A 21273-nucleotide genomic window follows, 5' to 3' on the forward strand; every position below is an offset into this window, starting at 1 on the left:
CACCAGCACAAACTGAAGCAAAACTTGCCGACAAGAGTACAAGAGCAACATCCTCCAGGGCACATGAGACACCAGAGCAAACTGAAGCAAGACTTGCTGACAAGAGGATAAGAGCAACATCCTCCAGGGCACATGAGACACCAGCGCAAACTGAAGCAAGACATGCTGACATGAGGTCAACAGCAACATCCTCCAGGGCACATGAGACACCAGCGCAAACTGAAGCAAGACTTGCCGACAAGAGGATAAGAGCAACATCCTCCAGGGCACATGAGACACCAGCGCAAACTGAAGCAAGACATGCTGACATGAGGACAACAGCAACATCCTCCAGGGCACATGAGACACCAGAGCAAACTGAAGCAAGACTTGCCGACAAGAGGACAAGAGCAACATCCTCCAGGGCACATGAGACACCAGCGCAAACTGAAGCAAGACATGCTGACATGAGGACAAGAGCAACATCCTCCAGGTCACATGAGACACCAGCACAAACTGAAGCAAAACTTGCCGACAAGAGGACAAGAGCAACATCCTCCAGGGCACATGAGACACCAGAGCAAACTGAAGCAAGACTTGCCGACATGATGACAAGAGCAACATCCTCCAGGGCACATGAGACACCAGCGCAAACTGAAGCAAGACATGCTGACATGACGACAAGAGCAACATCCTCCAGGTCACATGAGACACCAGCACAAACTGAAGCAAAACTTGCCGACAAGAGGACAAGAGCAACATCCTCCAGGGCACATGAGACACCAGAGCAAACTGAAGCAAGACTTGCCGACAAGAGGACAAGAGCAATATCCTCCAGGGCACATGAGACACCAGCGCAAACTGAAGCAAGACATGCTGACATGAGGACAAGAGCAACATCCTCCAGGTCACATGAGACACCAGCACAAACTGAAGCAAAACTTGCCAACAAGAGGACAAGAGCAACATCCTCCAGGGCACATGAGACACCAGAGCAAACTGAAGCAAGACTTGCCGACATGAGGACAAGAGCAACATCCTCCAGGGCACATGAGACACCAGCGCAAACTGAAGCAAGACATGCTGAAATGAGGACAACAGCAACATCCTCCAGGGCACATGAGACACCAGAGCAAACTGAAGCAAGACTTGCCGACAAGAGGATAAGAGCAACATCCTCCAGGGCACATGAGACCCCAGCGCAAACTGAAGCAAAACACGCTGACATGAGGACAAGAGCAACATCCTCCAGGTCACATGAGACACCAGCACAAACTGAAGCAAAACTTGCCGACAAGAGGACAAGAGCAACATCCTCCACGGCACATGAGACACCAGAACAAACTGAAACAAGACTTGCCGAAAAGAGGATAAGAGCAACATCCTCCAGGGCACATGACACACCAGCGCAAACTGAAGCAAAACATGCTGACATGAGGACAACAGCAACATCCTCCAGGTCACATGAGACACCAGCGCAAACTGAAGCAAGACTTGCCGACAAGAGTATAAGAGCAACATCCTCCAGGGCACATGAGACACCAGCGCAAACTGAAGCAAGACATGCTGACATGAGGACAAGAGCAACATCCTCCAGGTCACATGAGACACCAGCACAAACTGAAGCAAAACTTGCCGACAAGAGGACAAGAGCAACATCCTCCAGGGCACATGAGACACCAGAGCAAACTGAAGCAAGACTTGCCGACATGAGGACAAGAGCAACATCCTCCAGGGCACATGAGACACCAGCGCAAACTGAAGCAAGACATGCTGAAATGAGGACAACAGCAACATCCTCCAGGGCACATGAGACACCAGAGCAAACTGAAGCAAGACTTGCCGACAAGAGGATAAGAGCAACATCCTCCAGGGCACATGAGACCCCAGCGCAAACTGAAGCAAAACACGCTGACATGAGGACAAGAGCAACATCCTCCAGGTCACATGAGACACCAGCACAAACTGAAGCAAAACTTGCCGACAAGAGGACAAGAGCAACATCCTCCAGGGCACATGAGACACCAGAACAAACTGAAGCAAGACTTGCCGAAAAGAGGATAAGAGCAACATCCTCCAGGGCACATGACACACCAGCGCAAACTGAAGCAAAACATGCTGACATGAGGACAACAGCAACATCCTCCAGGTCACATGAGACACCAGCGCAAACTGAAGCAAGACTTGCCGACAAGAGGATAAGAGCAACATCCTCCAGGGCACATGAGACACCAGCGCAAACTGAAGCAAGACATGCTGACATGAGGACAACAGCAACATCCTCCAGGGCACATGAGACACCAGCGCAAACTGAAGAAAGACTTGCCGACAAGAGGACAAGAGCAACATCCTCCAGGGCACATGAGACACCAGCACAAACTGAAGCAAGACTTGCCGACAAGAGGAAAAGAGCAACATCCTCCAGGGCACATGAGACACCAGAGCAAACTGAAGCAAGACTTGCCGACAAGAGGAAAAGAGCAACATCCTCCAGGGCACATGAGACACCAGAGCAAACTGAAGCAAGACTTGCCGACAAGAGGACAAGAGCAACATCCTCCAGTTCACATGAGACACCAGCACAAACTGAAGCAAAACTTGCCGACAGGAGGACAAGAGCAACATCCTCCAGGGCACATGAGACACCAGAGCAAACTGAAGCAAGACTTGCCGACAAGAGGATAAGAGCAACATCCTCCAGGGCACATGAGACACCAGCGCAAACTGCAGCAAAACATGCTGACATGAGGACAACAGCAACATCCTCCAGGGCACATGAGACACCAGCGCAAACTGAAGCAAGACTTGCCGACAAGAGGATAAGAGCAACATCCTCCAGGGCATATGAGACACCAGCACAAACTGAAGCAAGACATGCTGACATGAGGACAACAGCAACATCCTCCAGGGCACATGAGACACCAGCGCAAACTGAAGCAAGACTTGCCGACAAGAGGACAAGAGCAACATCCTCCAGGGCATATGAGACACCAGCACAAACTGAAGCAAGACATGCTGACATGAGGACAACAGCAACATCCTCCAGGGCACATGAGACACCAGATCAAACTGAAGCAAGACTTGCCGACAAGAGGACAAGACCAACATCCTCCAGGGCACATGAGACACCAGCGCAAACTGAAGCAAGACATGCTGACATGAGGACAAGAGCAACATCCTCCAGGGCACATGAGACACCAGAGCAAACTGAAGCAAGACTTGCCGACATGAGGACAAGAGCAACATCCTCCAGGGCACAAGAGACACCAGCGCAAACTGAAGCAAGACATGCTGACATGAGGACAAGAGCAACATCCTCCAGGTCACATGAGACACCAGCACAAACTGAAGCAAAACTTGCCGACAAGAGGACAAGAGCAACATCCTCCAGGGCACATGAGACACCAGAGCAAACTGAAGCAAGACTTTCCGACAAGAGGACAAGAGCAACATCCTCCAGGGCACATGAGACACCAGAGAAAACTGAAGCAAGACTTGCTGACATGAGGACAAGAGCAACATCCTTCAGAGAACATGAGACACCAGAGAAAACTGAAGCAAGACTTGCCGACAAGAGGATAAGAGCAACATCCTCCAGGGCACATGAGACGCCAGCGCAAACTGAAGCAAGACTTGCCGACAAGAGGACAACAACAACATCCTCCAGGTCACATGAGACACCAGAGCAAACTGAAGCAAAACTTGCCGACAAGAGGACAAGAGCAACATCCTCCAGGGCACATGAGACACCAGCACAAACTGAAGCAAAACTTGCCGACAAGAGTACAAGAGCAACATCCTCCAGGGCACATGAGACACCAGAGCAAACTGAAGCAAGACATGCTGACAAGAGGATAAGAGCAACATCCTCCAGGGCACATGAGACACCAGCGCAAACTGAAGCAAGACATGCTGACATGAGGTCAACAGCAACATCCTCCAGGGCACATGAGACACCAGCGCAAACTGAAGCAAGACTTGCCGACAAGAGGATAAGAGCAACATCCTCCAGGGCACATGAGACACCAGCGCAAACTGAAGCAAGACATGCTGACATGAGGACAACAGCAACATCCTCCAGGGCACATGAGACACCAGAGCAAACTGAAGCAAGACTTGCCGACAAGAGGAAAAGAGCAACATCCTCCAGGGCACATGAGACACCAGCGCAAACTGAAGCAAGACATGCTGACATGAGGACAAGAGCAACATCCTCCAGGGCACATGAGAAACCAGCGCAAACTAAAGCAAGACTTGCTGACATGAGGACAAGAGCAACATCCTCCAGGGCACATGAGACAGCAGCGCAAACTGAAGCAAGACTTGCTGACATGAGGACAGGAGGCACATCCTCCAGGGCACATGAGACACCAGCGCAAACTGAAGCAAGACTTGCCGACAAGAGGACAACAACAACATCCTCGAGGTCACATGAGACACCAGCACAAAATGAAGCAAAACTTGCCGACAAGAGCAACATCCTCCAGGGCACATGAGACACCAGAGCAAACTGAAGCAAGACCTGCCGACAAGAGGATAAGAGCAACATCCTCCAGGGCACATGAGACACCAGCGCAAACTGAAGCAAGACATGCCGACATGAGGACAACAGCAACATCCTCCAGGGCACATGAGACACCAGCGCAAAATGAAGCAAGACTTGCCGACAAGAGGATAAGAGCAACATCCTCCAGGGCACATGAGACACCAGCGCAAACTGAAGCAAGACATGCTGACATGAGGACAACAGCAACATCCTCCAGGGCACATGAGACACCAGCGCAAACTGAAGCAAGACTTGCCGACAAAAGGACAACAACAACATCCTCCAGGTCACATGAGACACCAGCACAAACTGAAGCAAAACTTACCGACAAGAGGACAACAACAACATCCTCTAGGGCACATGAGACACCAGAGCAAACTGAAGCAAGACTTGCCGACCAGAGGACAAGAGAAACTTCCTCCAGGACACATGAGACACCAGAGCAAACTGAAGCAAGACTTGCTGACAAGAGGATAAGAGCAACATCCTCCAGGGCACATGAGACACCAGCGCAAACTGAAGCAAGACATGCTGACATGAGGACAACAGCAACATCCTCCAGGGCACATGAGACACCAGCGCAAACTGAAGCAAGACTTGCTGACAAGAGGATAAGAGCAACATCCTCCAGGGCACATGAGACACCAGCGCAAACTGAAACAAGACATGCTGACATGAGGACAACAGCAACATCCTCCAGGGCACATGATACACCAGCGCAAACTGAAGCAAGACTTTCCAACAAGAGGACAACAACAACATCCTCCAGGTCACATGAGACACCAGCACAAACTGAAGCAAAACTTGCCGACAAGAGGACAAGAGCAACATCCTCCAGGGCACATGAGACACCAGCACAAACTGAAGCAAGACTTGCCGACAAGAGGACAAGAGCAACATCCTCCAGGGCACATGAGACACCAGAGCAAACTGAAGCAAAACTTGCCGACAAGAGGACAAGAGCAACATCCTCCAGTTCACATGAGACACCAGCACAAACTGAAGCAAAACTTGCCGACAGGAGGACAAGAGCAACATCCTCCAGGGCACATGAGACACCAGCGCAAAATGAAGCAAGACTTGCCGACAAGAGGATAAGAGCAACATCCTCCAGGGCACATGAGACACCAGCGCAAACTGAAGCAAGACATGCTGACATGAGGACAACAGCAACATCCTCCAGGGCACATGAGACACCAGCGCAAACTGAAGCAAGACTTGCCGACAAAAGGACAACAACAACATCCTCCAGGTCACATGAGACACCAGCACAAACTGAAGCAAAACTTACCGACAAGAGGACAACAACAACATCCTCTAGGGCACATGAGACACCAGAGCAAACTGAAGCAAGACTTGCCGACCAGAGGACAAGAGAAACTTCCTCCAGGACACATAAGACACCAGAGCAAACTGAAGCAAGACTTGCTGACAAGAGGATAAGAGCAACATCCTCCAGGGCACATGAGACACCAGCGCAAACTGAAGCAAGACATGCTGACATGAGGACAACAGCAACATCCTCCAGGGCACATGAGACACCAGCGCAAACTGTAGCAAGACTTGCTGACAAGAGGATAAGAGCAACATCCTCCAGGGCACATGAGACACCAGCGCAAACTGAAACAAGACATGCTGACATGAGGACAACAGCAACATCCTCCAGGGCACATGATACACCAGCGCAAACTGAAGCAAGACTTGCCAACAAGAGGACAACAACAACATCCTCCAGGTCACATGAGACACCAGCACAAACTGAAGCAAAACTTGCCGACAAGAGGACAAGAGCAACATCCTCCAGGGCACATGAGACACCAGCACAAACTGAAGCAAGACTTGCCGACAAGAGGACAAGAGCAACATCCTCCAGGGCACATGAGACACCAGAGCAAACTGAAGCAAAACTTGCCGACAAGAGGACAAGAGCAACATCCTCCAGTTCACATGAGACACCAGCACAAACTGAAGCAAAACTTGCCGACAGGAGGACAAGAGCAACATCCTCCAGGGCACATGAGACACCAGAGCAAACTGAAGCAAGACTTGCCGACAAGAGGATAAGAGCAACATCCTCCAGGGCACATGAGACACCAGCGCAAACTGCAGCAAGACATGCTGACATGAGGACAACAGCAACATCCTCCAGGGCACATGAGACACCAGCGCAAACTGAAGCAAGACTTGCCGACAAGAGGATAAGAGCAACATCCTCCAGGGCATATGAGACACCAGCACAAACTGAAGCAAGACATGCTGACATGAGGACAACAGCAACATCCTCCAGGGCACATGAGACACCAGAGCAAACTGAAGCAAGACTTGCCGACAAGAGGACAAGAGCAACATCCTCCAGGGCACATGAGACACCAGCGCAAACTGAAGCAAGACATGCTGACATGAGGACAAGAGCAACATCCTCCAGGTCACATGAGACACCAGCACAAACTGAAGCAAAACTTGCCGACAAGAGGACAAGAGCAACATCCTCCAGGGCACATGAGACACCAGAGCAAACTGAAGCAAGACTTGCCGACATGAGGACAAGAGCAACATCCTCCAGGGCACATGAGACACCAGCGCAAACTGGAGCAAGACATGCTGACATGAGGACAAGAGCAACATCCTCCAGGTCACATGAGACACCAGCACAAACTGAAGCAAAACTTGCAGACAAGAGGACAAGAGCAACATCCTCCAGGGCACATGAGACACCAGAGCAAACTGAAGCAAGACTTTCCGACAAGAGGACAAGAGCAACATCCTCCAGGGCACATGAGACACCAGAGCAAACTGAAGCAAGACTTGCTGACATGAGGACAAGAGCAACATCCTTCAGAGAACATGAGACACCAGAGAAAACTGAAGCAAGACTTGCCGACAAGAGGATAAGAGCAACATCCTCCAGGGCACATGAGACACCAGCGCAAACTGAAGCAAGACTTGCCGACAAGAGGACAACAACAACATCCTCCAGGTCACATGAGACACCAGAGCAAACTGAAGCAAAACTTGCCGACAAGAGGACAAGAGCAACATCCTCCAGGGCACATGAGACACCAGCACAAACTGAAGCAAAACTTGCCGGCAAGAGTACAAGAGCAACATCCTCCAGGGCACATGAGACACCAGAGCAAACTGAAGCAAGACTTGCTGACAAGAGGATAAGAGCAACATCCTCCAGGGCACATGAGACACCAGCGCAAACTGAAGCAAGACATGCTGACATGAGGTCAACAGCAACATCCTCCAGGGCACATGAGACACCAGCGCAAACTGAAGCAAGACTTGCCGACAAGAGGATAAGAGCAACATCCTCCAGGGCACATGAGACACCAGCGCAAACTGAAGCAAGACATGCTGACATGAGGACAACAGCAACATCCTCCAGGGCACATGAGACACCAGAGCAAACTGAAGCAAGACTTGCCGACAAGAGGAAAAGAGCAACATCCTCCAGGGCACATGAGACACCAGAGCAAACTGAAGCAAGACTTGCCGACAAGAGGAAAAGAGCAACATCCTCCAGGGCACATGAGACACCAGAGCAAACTGAAGCAAGACTTGCCGACATGAGGACAACAGCAACATCCTCCAGGGCACATGAGACACCAGCGCAAACTGAAGCAAGACATGCTGACATGAGGACAAGAGCAACATCCTCCAGGGCACATGAGACACCAGCACAAACTGAAGCAAGACTTGCCGACAAGAGGACAAGAGCAACATCCTCCAGGGCACATGAGACACCAGAGCAAACTGAAGCAAGACTTGCCGACATGATGACAAGAGCAACATCCTCCAGGGCACATGAGACACCAGCGCAAACTGAAGCAAGACATGCTGACATGACGACAAGAGCAACATCCTCCAGGTCACATGAGACACCAGCACAAACTGAAGCAAAACTTGCCGACAAGAGGACAAGAGCAACATCCTCCAGGGCACATGAGACACCAGAGCAAACTGAAGCAAGACTTGCCGACAAGAGGACAAGAGCAATATCCTCCAGGGCACATGAGACACCAGCGCAAACTGAAGCAAGACATGCTGACATGAGGACAAGAGCAACATCCTCCAGGTCACATGAGACACCAGCACAAACTGAAGCAAAACTTGCCGACAAGAGGACAAGAGCAACATCCTCCAGGGCACATGAGACACCAGAGCAAACTGAAGCAAGACTTGCCGACATGAGGACAAGAGCAACATCCTCCAGGGCACATGAGACACCAGCGCAAACTGAAGCAAGACATGCTGAAATGAGGACAACAGCAACATCCTCCAGGGCACATGAGACACCAGAGCAAACTGAAGCAAGACTTGCCGACAAGAGGATAAGAGCAACATCCTCCAGGGCACATGAGACCCCAGCGCAAACTGAAGCAAAACACGCTGACATGAGGACAAGAGCAACATCCTCCAGGTCACATGAGACACCAGCACAAACTGAAGCAAAACTTGCCGACAAGAGGACAAGAGCAACATCCTCCAGGGCACATGAGACACCAGCGCAAACTGAAGCAAGACTTGCCGACAAGAGGACAACAACAACATCCTCCAGGTCACATGAGACACCAGAGCAAACTGAAGCAAAACTTGCCGACAAGAGGACAAGAGCAACATCCTCCAGGGCACATGAGACACCAGCACAAACTGAAGCAAAACTTGCCGACAAGAGTACAAGAGCAACATCCTCCAGGGCACATGAGACACCAGAGCAAACTGAAGCAAGACTTGCTGACAAGAGGATAAGAGCAACATCCTCCAGGGCACATGATACACCAGCGCAAACTGAAGCAAGACATGCTGACATGAGGTCAACAGCAACATCCTCCAGGGCACATGAGACACCAGCGCAAACTGAAGCAAGACTTGCCGACAAGAGGATAAGAGCAACATCCTCCAGGGCATATGAGACACCAGCGCAAACTGAAGCAAGACATGCTGACATGAGGACAACAGCAACATCCTCCAGGGCACATGAGACACCAGAGCAAACTGAAGCAAGACTTGCCGACAAGAGGACAAGAGCAACATCCTCCAGGGCACATGAGACACCAGCGCAAACTGAAGCAAGACATGCTGACATGAGGACAAGAGCAACATCCTCCAGGTCACATGAGACACCAGCACAAACTGAAGCAAAACTTGCCGACAAGAGGACAAGAGCAACATCCTCCAGGGCACATGAGACACCAGAGCAAACTGAAGCAAGACTTGCCGACATGATGACAAGAGCAACATCCTCCAGGGCACATGAGACACCAGCGCAAACTGAAGCAAGACATGCTGACATGACGACAAGAGCAACATCCTCCAGGTCACATGAGACACCAGCACAAACTGAAGCAAAACTTGCCGACAAGAGGACAAGAGCAACATCCTCCAGGGCACATGAGACACCAGAGCAAACTGAAGCAAGACTTGCCGACAAGAGGACAAGAGCAATATCCTCCAGGGCACATGAGACACCAGCGCAAACTGAAGCAAGACATGCTGAAATGAGGACAACAGCAACATCCTCCAGGGCACATGAGACACCAGAGCAAACTGAAGCAAGACTTGCCGACAAGAGGATAAGAGCAACATCCTGCAGGGCACATGAGACCCCAGCGCAAACTGAAGCAAAACACGCTGACATGAGGTCAACAGCAACATCCTCCAGGGCACATGAGACACCAGAGCAAACTGAAGCAAAACTTGCCGACAAGAGGACAAGAGCAACATCCTCCAGGGCACATGAGACACCAGCACAAACTGAAGCAAAACTTGCCGACAAGAGTACAAGAGCAACATCCTCCAGGGCACATGAGACACCAGAGCAAACTGAAGCAAGACTTGCTGACAAGAGGATAAGAGCAACATCCTCCAGGGCACATGAGACACCAGCGCAAACTGAAGCAAGACATGCTGACATGAGGTCAACAGCAACATCCTCCAGGGCACATGAGACACCAGCGCAAACTGAAGCAAGACTTGCCGACAAGAGGATAAGAGCAACATCCTCCAGGGCACATGAGACACCAGCGCAAACTGAAGCAAGACATGCTGACATGAGGACAACAGCAACATCCTCCAGGGCACATGAGACACCAGAGCAAACTGAAGCAAGACTTGCCGACAAGAGGAAAAGAGCAACATCCTCCAGGGCACATGAGACACCAGAGCAAACTGAAGCAAGACTTGCCGACAAGAGGAAAAGAGCAACATCCTCCAGGGCACATGAGACACCAGAGCAAACTGAAGCAAGACTTGCCGACATGAGGACAACAGCAACATCCTCCAGGGCACATGAGACACCAGCGCAAACTGAAGCAAGACATGCTGACATGAGGACAAGAGCAACATCCTCCAGGGCACATGAGACACCAGCACAAACTGAAGCAAGACTTGCCGACAAGAGGACAAGAGCAACATCCTCCAGGGCACATGAGACACCAGAGCAAACTGAAGCAAGACTTGCCGACATGATGACAAGAGCAACATCCTCCAGGGCACATGAGACACCAGCGCAAACTGAAGCAAGACATGCTGACATGACGACAAGAGCAACATCCTCCAGGTCACATGAGACACCAGCACAAACTGAAGCAAAACTTGCCGACAAGAGGACAAGAGCAACATCCTCCAGGGCACATGAGACACCAGAGCAAACTGAAGCAAGACTTGCCGACAAGAGGACAAGAGCAATATCCTCCAGGGCACATGAGACACCAGCGCAAACTGAAGCAAGACATGCTGACATGAGGACAAGAGCAACATCCTCCAGGTCACATGAGACACCAGCACAAACTGAAGCAAAACTTGCCGACAAGAGGACAAGAGCAACATCCTCCAGGGCACATGAGACACCAGAGCAAACTGAAGCAAGACTTGCCGACATGAGGACAAGAGCAACATCCTCCAGGGCACATGAGACACCAGCGCAAACTGAAGCAAGACATGCTGAAATGAGGACAACAGCAACATCCTCCAGGGCACATGAGACACCAGAGCAAACTGAAGCAAGACTTGCCGACAAGAGGATAAGAGCAACATCCTCCAGGGCACATGAGACCCCAGCGCAAACTGAAGCAAAACACGCTGACATGAGGACAAGAGCAACATCCTCCAGGTCACATGAGACACCAGCACAAACTGAAGCAAAACTTGCCGACAAGAGGACAAGAGCAACATCCTCCAGGGCACATGAGACACCAGCGCAAACTGAAGCAAGACTTGCCGACAAGAGGACAACAACAACATCCTCCAGGTCACATGAGACACCAGAGCAAACTGAAGCAAAACTTGCCGACAAGAGGACAAGAGCAACATCCTCCAGGGCACATGAGACACCAGCACAAACTGAAGCAAAACTTGCCGACAAGAGTACAAGAGCAACATCCTCCAGGGCACATGAGACACCAGAGCAAACTGAAGCAAGACTTGCTGACAAGAGGATAAGAGCAACATCCTCCAGGGCACATGAGACACCAGCGCAAACTGAAGCAAGACATGCTGACATGAGGTCAACAGCAACATCCTCCAGGGCACATGAGACACCAGCGCAAACTGAAGCAAGACTTGCCGACAAGAGGATAAGAGCAACATCCTCCAGGGCACATGAGACACCAGCGCAAACTGAAGCAAGACATGCTGACATGAGGACAACAGCAACATCCTCCAGGGCACATGAGACACCAGAGCAAACTGAAGCAAGACTTGCCGACAAGAGGACAAGAGCAACATCCTCCAGGGCACATGAGACACCAGCGCAAACTGAAGCAAGACATGCTGACATGAGGACAAGAGCAACATCCTCCAGGTCACATGAGACACCAGCACAAACTGAAGCAAAACTTGCCGACAAGAGGACAAGAGCAACATCCTCCAGGGCACATGAGACACCAGAGCAAACTGAAGCAAGACTTACCGACATGATGACAAGAGCAACATCCTCCAGGGCACATGAGACACCAGCGCAAACTGAAGCAAGACATGCTGACATGACGACAAGAGCAACATCCTCCAGGTCACATGAGACACCAGCACAAACTGAAGCAAAACTTGCCGACAAGAGGACAAGAGCAACATCCTCCAGGGCACATGAGACACCAGAGCAAACTGAAGCAAGACTTGCCGACAAGAGGACAAGAGCAATATCCTCCAGGGCACATGAGACACCAGCGCAAACTGAAGCAAGACATGCTGACATGAGGACAAGAGCATCATCCTCCAGGTCACATGAGACACCAGCACAAACTGAAGCAAAACTTGCCAACAAGAGGACAAGAGCAACATCCTCCAGGGCACATGAGACACCAGAGCAAACTGAAGCAAGACTTGCCGACATGAGGACAAGAGCAACATCCTCCAGGGCACATGAGACACCAGCGCAAACTGAAGCAAGACATGCTGAAATGAGGACAACAGCAACATCCTCCAGGGCACATGAGACACCAGAGCAAACTGAAGCAAGACTTGCCGACAAGAGGATAAGAGCAACATCCTCCAGGGCACATGAGACCCCAGCGCAAACTGAAGCAAAACACGCTGACATGAGGACAAGAGCAACATCCTCCAGGTCACATGAGACACCAGCACAAACTGAAGCAAAACTTGCCGACAAGAGGACAAGAGCAACATCCTCCAGGGCACATGAGACACCAGAACAAACTGAAACAAGACTTGCCGAAAAGAGGATAAGAGCAACATCCTCCAGGGCACATGACACACCAGCGCAAACTGAAGCAAAACATGCTGACATGAGGACAACAGCAACATCCTCCAGGTCACATGAGACACCAGCGCAAACTGAAGCAAGACTTGCCGACAAGAGTATAAGAGCAACATCCTCCAGGGCACATGAGACACCAGCGCAAACTGAAGCAAGACATGCTGACATGAGGACAAGAGCAACATCCTCCAGGTCACATGAGACACCAGCACAAACTGAAGCAAAACTTGCCGACAAGAGGACAAGAGCAACATCCTCCAGGGCACATGAGACACCAGAGCAAACTGAAGCAAGACTTGCCGACATGAGGACAAGAGCAACATCCTCCAGGGCACATGAGACACCAGCGCAAACTGAAGCAAGACATGCTGAAATGAGGACAACAGCAACATCCTCCAGGGCACATGAGACACCAGAGCAAACTGAAGCAAGACTTGCCGACAAGAGGATAAGAGCAACATCCTCCAGGGCACATGAGACCCCAGCGCAAACTGAAGCAAAACACGCTGACATGAGGACAAGAGCAACATCCTCCAGGTCACATGAGACACCAGCACAAACTGAAGCAAAACTTGCCGACAAGAGGACAAGAGCAACATCCTCCAGGGCACATGAGACACCAGAACAAACTGAAGCAAGACTTGCCGAAAAGAGGATAAGAGCAACATCCTCCAGGGCACATGACACACCAGCGCAAACTGAAGCAAAACATGCTGACATGAGGACAACAGCAACATCCTCCAGGTCACATGAGACACCAGCGCAAACAGAAGCAAGACTTGCCGACAAGAGGATAAGAGCAACATCCTCCAGGGCACATGAGACACCAGCGCAAACTGAAGCAAGACATGCTGACATGAGGACAACAGCAACATCCTCCAGGGCACATGAGACACCAGCGCAAACTGAAGAAAGACTTGCCGACAAGAGGACAAGAGCAACATCCTCCAGGGCACATGAGACACCAGCACAAACTGAAGCAAGACTTGCCGACAAGAGGAAAAGAGCAACATCCTCCAGGGCACATGAGACACCAGAGCAAACTGAAGCAAGACTTGCCGACAAGAGGAAAAGAGCAACATCCTCCAGGGCACATGAGACACCAGAGCAAACTGAAGCAAGACTTGCCGACAAGAGGACAAGAGCAACATCCTCCAGTTCACATGAGACACCAGCACAAACTGAAGCAAAACTTGCCGACAGGAGGACAAGAGCAACATCCTCCAGGGCACATGAGACACCAGAGCAAACTGAAGCAAGACTTGCCGACAAGAGGATAAGAGCAACATCCTCCAGGGCACATGAGACACCAGCGCAAACTGCAGCAAGACATGCTGACATGAGGACAACAGCAACATCCTCCAGGGCACATGAGACACCAGCGCAAACTGAAGCAAGACTTGCCGACAAGAGGATAAGAGCAACATCCTCCAGGGCATATGAGACACCAGCACAAACTGAAGCAAGACATGCTGACATGAGGACAACAGCAACATCCTCCAGGGCACATGAGACACCAGATCAAACTGAAGCAAGACTTGCCGACAAGAGGACAAGACCAACATCCTCCAGGGCACATGAGACACCAGCGCAAACTGAAGCAAGACATGCTGACATGAGGACAAGAGCAACATCCTCCAGGTCACATGAGACACCAGCACAAACTGAAGCAAAACTTGCCGACAAGAGGACAAGAGCAACATCCTCCAGGGCACATGAGACACCAGAGCAAACTGAAGCAAGACTTGCCGACATGAGGACAAGAGCAACATCCTCCAGGGCACAAGAGACACCAGCGCAAACTGAAGCAAGACATGCTGACATGAGGACAAGAGCAACATCCTCCAGGTCACATGAGACACCAGCACAAACTGAAGCAAAACTTGCCGACAAGAGGACAAGAGCAACATCCTCCAGGGCACATGAGACACCAGAGCAAACTGAAGCAAGACTTTCCGACAAGAGGACAAGAGCAACATCCTCCAGGGCACATGAGACACCAGAGAAAACTGAAGCAAGACTTGCTGACATGAGGACAAGAGCAACATCCTTCAGAGAACATGAGACACCAGAGAAAACTGAAGCAAGACTTGCCGACAAGAGGATAAGAGCAACATCCTCCAGGGCACATGAGACACCAGCGCAAACTGAAGCAAGACTTGCCGACAAGAGGACAACAACAACATCCTCCAGGTCACATGAGACACCAGAGCAAACTGAAGCAAAACTTGCCGACAAGAGGACAAGAGCAACATCCTCCAGGGCACATGAGACACCAGCACAAACTGAAGCAAAACTTGCCGACAAGAGTACAAGAGCAACATCCTCCAGGGCACATGAGACACCAGAGCAAACTGAAGCAAGACATGCTGACAAGAGGATAAGAGCAACATCCTCCAGGGCACATGAGACACCAGCGCAAACTGAAGCAAGACATGCTGACATGAGGTCAACAGCAACATCCTCCAGGGCACATGAGACACCAGCGCAAACTGAAGCAAGACTTGCCGACAAGAGGATAAGAGCAACATCCTCCAGGGCACATGAGACACCAGCGCAAACTGAAGCAAGACATGCTGACATGAGGACAACAGCAACATCCTCCAGGGCACATGAGACACCAGAGCAAACTGAAGCAAGACTTGCCGACAAGAGGAAAAGAGCAACATCCTCCAGGGCACATGAGACACCAGCGCAAACTGAAGCAAGACATGCTGACATGAGGACAAGAGCAACATCCTCCAGGGCACATGAGAAACCAGCGCAAACTAAAGCAAGACTTGCTGACATGAGGACAAGAGCAACATCCTCCAGGGCACATGAGACAGCAGCGCAAACTGAAGCAAGACTTGCTGACATGAGGACAGGAGGCACATCCTCCAGGGCACATGAGACACCAGCGCAAACTGAAGCAAGACTTGCCGACAAGAGGACAACAACAACATCCTCGAGGTCACATGAGACACCAGCACAAAATGAAGCAAAACTTGCCGACAAGAGCAACATCCTCCAGGGCACATGAGACACCAGAGCAAACTGAAGCAAGACCTGCCGACAAGAGGATAAGAGCAACATCCTCCAGGGCACATGAGACACCAGCGCAAACTGAAGCAAGACATGCCGACATGAGGACAACAGCAACATCCTCCAGGGCACATGAGACACCAGCGCAAAATGAAGCAAGACTTGCCGACAAGAGGATAAGAGCAACATCCTCCAGGGCACATGAGACACCAGCGCAAACTGAAGCAAGACATGCTGACATGAGGACAACAGCAACATCCTCCAGGGCACATGAGACACCAGCGCAAACTGAAGCAAGACTTGCCGACAAAAGGACAACAACAACATCCTCCAGGTCACATGAGACACCAGCACAAACTGAAGCAAAACTTACCGACAAGAGGACAACAACAACATCCTCTAGGGCACATGAGACACCAGAGCAAACTGAAGCAAGACTTGCCGACCAGAGGACAAGAGAAACTTCCTCCAGGACACATGAGACACCAGAGCAAACTGAAGCAAGACTTGCTGACAAGAGGATAAGAGCAACATCCTCCAGGGCACATGAGACACCAGCGCAAACTGAAGCAAGACATGCTGACATGAGGACAACAGCAACATCCTCCAGGGCACATGAGACACCAGCGCAAACTGAAGCAAGACTTGCTGACAAGAGGATAAGAGCAACATCCTCCAGGGCACATGAGACACCAGCGCAAACTGAAACAAGACATGCTGACATGAGGACAACAGCAACATCCTCCAGGGCACATGATACACCAGCGCAAACTGAAGCAAGACTTTCCAACAAGAGGACAACAACAACATCCTCCAGGTCACATGAGACACCAGCACAAACTGAAGCAAAACTTGCCGACAAGAGGACAAGAGCAAAATCCTCCAGGGCACATGAGACACCAGCACAAACTGAAGCAAGACTTGCCGACAAGAGGACAAGAGCAACATCCTCCAGGGCACATGAGACACCAGAGCAAACTGAAGCAAAACTTGCCGACAAGAGGACAAGAGCAACATCCTCCAGTTCACATGAGACACCAGCACAAACTGAAGCAAAACTTGCCGACAGGAGGACAAGAGCAACATCCTCCAGGGCACATGAGACACCAGCGCAAAATGAAGCAAGACTTGCCGACAAGAGGATAAGAGCAACATCCTCCAGGGCACATGAGACACCAGCGCAAACTGAAGCAAGACATGCTGACATGAGGACAACAGCAACATCCTCCAGGGCACATGAGACACCAGCGCAAACTGAAGCAAGACTTGCCGACAAAAGGACAACAACAACATCCTCCAGGTCACATGAGACACCAGCACAAACTGAAGCAAAACTTACCGACAAGAGGACAACAACAACATCCTCTAGGGCACATGAGACACCAGAGCAAACTGAAGCAAGACTTGCCGACCAGAGGACAAGAGAAACTTCCTCCAGGACACATAAGACACCAGAGCAAACTGAAGCAAGACTTGCTGACAAGAGGATAAGAGCAACATCCTCCAGGGCACATGAGACACCAGCGCAAACTGAAGCAAGACATGCTGACATGAGGACAACAGCAACATCCTCCAGGGCACATGAGACACCAGCGCAAACTGTAGCAAGACTTGCTGACAAGAGGATAAGAGCAACATCCTCCAGGGCACATGAGACACCAGCGCAAACTGAAACAAGACATGCTGACATGAGGACAACAGCAACATCCTCCAGGGCACATGATACACCAGCGCAAACTGAAGCAAGACTTGCCAACAAGAGGACAACAACAACATCCTCCAGGTCACATGAGACACCAGCACAAACTGAAGCAAAACTTGCCGACAAGAGGACAAGAGCAACATCCTCCAGGGCACATGAGACACCAGCACAAACTGAAGCAAGACTTGCCGACAAGAGGACAAGAGCAACATCCTCCAGGGCACATGAGACACCAGAGCAAACTGAAGCAAAACTTGCCGACAAGAGGACAAGAGCAACATCCTCCAGTTCACATGAGACACCAGCACAAACTGAAGCAAAACTTGCCGACAGGAGGACAAGAGCAACATCCTCCAGGGCACATGAGACACCAGAGCAAACTGAAGCAAGACTTGCCGACAAGAGGATAAGAGCAACATCCTCCAGGGCACATGAGACACCAGCGCAAACTGCAGCAAGACATGCTGACATGAGGACAACAGCAACATCCTCCAGGGCACATGAGACACCAGCGCAAACTGAAGCAAGACTTGCCGACAAGAGGATAAGAGCAACATCCTCCAGGGCATATGAGACACCAGCACAAACTGAAGCAAGACATGCTGACATGAGGACAACAGCAACATCCTCCAGGGCACATGAGACACCAGAGCAAACTGAAGCAAGACTTGCCGACAAGAGGACAAGAGCAACATCCTCCAGGGCACATGAGACACCAGCGCAAACTGAAGCAAGACATGCTGACATGAGGACAAGAGCAACATCCTCCAGGTCACATGAGACACCAGCACAAACTGAAGCAAAACTTGCCGACAAGAGGACAAGAGCAACATCCTCCAGGGCACATGAAACACCAGAGCAAACTGAAGCAAGACTTGCCGACATGAGGACAAGAGCAACATCCTCCAGGGCACATGAGACACCAGCGCAAACTGGAGCAAGACATGCTGACATGAGGACAAGAGCAACATCCTCCAGGTCACATGAGACACCAGCACAAACTGAAGCAAAACTTGCAGACAAGAGGACAAGAGCAACATCCTCCAGGGCACATGAGACACCAGAGCAAACTGAAGCAAGACTTTCCGACAAGAGGACAAGAGCAACATCCTCCAGGGCACATGAGACACCAGAGCAAACTGAAGCAAGACTTGCTGACATGAGGACAAGAGCAACATCCTTCAGAGAACATGAGACACCAGAGAAAACTGAAGCAAGACTTGCCGACAAGAGGATAAGAGCAACATCCTCCAGGGCACATGAGACACCAGCGCAAACTGAAGCAAGACTTGCCGACAAGAGGACAACAACAACATCCTCCAGGTCACATGAGACACCAGAGCAAACTGAAGCAAAACTTGCCGACAAGAGGACAAGAGCAACATCCTCCAGGGCACATGAGACACCAGCACAAACTGAAGCAAAACTTGCCGGCAAGAGTACAAGAGCAACATCCTCCAGGGCACATGAGACACCAGAGCAAACTGAAGCAAGACTTGCTGACAAGAGGATAAGAGCAACATCCTCCAGGGCACATGAGACACCAGCGCAAACTGAAGCAAGACATGCTGACATGAGGTCAACAGCAACATCCTCCAGGGCACATGAGACACCAGCGCAAACTGAAGCAAGACTTGCCGACAAGAGGATAAGAGCAACATCCTCCAGGGCACATGAGACACCAGCGCAAACTGAAGCAAGACATGCTGACATGAGGACAACAGCAACATCCTCCAGGGCACATGAGACACCAGAGCAAACTGAAGCAAGACTTGCCGACAAGAGGAAAAGAGCAACATCCTCCAGGGCACATGAGACACCAGAGCAAACTGAAGCAAGACTTGCCGACAAGAGGAAAAGAGCAACATCCTCCAGGGCACATGAGACACCAGAGCAAACTGAAGCAAGACTTGCCGACATGAGGACAACAGCAACATCCTCCAGGGCACATGAGACACCAGCGCAAACTGAAGCAAGACATGCTGACATGAGGACAAGAGCAACATCCTCCAGGGCACATGAGACACCAGCACAAACTGAAGCAAGACTTGCCGACAAGAGGACAAGAGCAACATCCTCCAGGGCACATGAGACACCAGCACAAACTGAAGCAAGACTTGCCGACAAGAGGAAAAGAGCAACATCCTCCAGGGCACATGAGACACCAGAGCAAACTGAAGCAAGACTTGCCGACAAGAGGAAAAGAGCAACATCCTCCAGGACACATGAGACACCAGAGCAAACTGAAGCAAGACTTGCCGACATGAGGACAACAGCAACATCCTCCAGGGCACATGAGACACCAGCGCAAACTGAAGCAAGACATGCTGACATGAGGACAAGAGCAACATCCTCCAGGGCACATGAGAAACCAGCGCAAACTAAAGCAAGACTTGCCGACAAGAGGATAAGAGCAACATCCTCCAGGGCACATGAGACACCAGCGCAAACTGAAGCAAGACATGCCGACATGAGGACAAGAGCAACATCCTCCAGGGCACATGAGACAGCAGCGCAAACTGAAGCAAGACATGCTGACATGAGGACAGGAGGCACATCCTCCAGGGCACATGAGACACCAGCGCAAACTGAAGCAAGACTTGCCGACAAGAGGACAACAACAACATCCTCGAGGTCACATGAGACACCAGCACAAAATGAAGCAAAACTTGCCGACAAGAGCAACATCCTCCAGGGCACATGAGACACCAGAGCAAACTGAAGAAAGACTTGCCGACAAGAGGATAAGAGCAACATCCTCCAGGGCACATGAGACACCAGCGCAAACTGAAGCAAGACATGCCGACATGAGGACAACAGCAACATCCTCCAGGGCACATGAGACACCAGCGCAAACTGAAGCAAGACATGCTGACATGAGGACAACAGCAACATCCTCCAGGGCACATGAGACACCAGCGCAAACTGAAGCAAGACTTGCCGACAAAAGGACAACAACAACATCCTCCAGGTCACATGAGACACCAGCACAAACTGAAGCAAAACTTACCGACAAGAGGACAACAACAACATCCTCTAGGGCACATGAGACACCAGAGCAAACTGAAGCAAGACTTGCCGACAAGAGGACAAGAGAAACATCCTCCAGGACACATGAGACACCAGAGCAAACTGAAGCAAGACTTGCTGACAAGAGGATAAGAGCAACATCCTCCCAGGCACATGAGACACCAGCGCAAACTGAAGCAAGACATGCTGACATGAGGACAACAGCAACATCCTCCAGGGCACATGAGACACCAGCGCAAACTGAAGCAAGACTTGCTGACAAGAGGATAAGAG

Source organism: Ambystoma mexicanum, chromosome 4p, assembly GCF_040938575.1.
Source record: "Ambystoma mexicanum isolate Mex_15411 chromosome 4p, UKY_AmexF1_1, whole genome shotgun sequence".
Lineage (NCBI taxonomy): Eukaryota > Metazoa > Chordata > Amphibia > Caudata > Ambystomatidae > Ambystoma > Ambystoma mexicanum.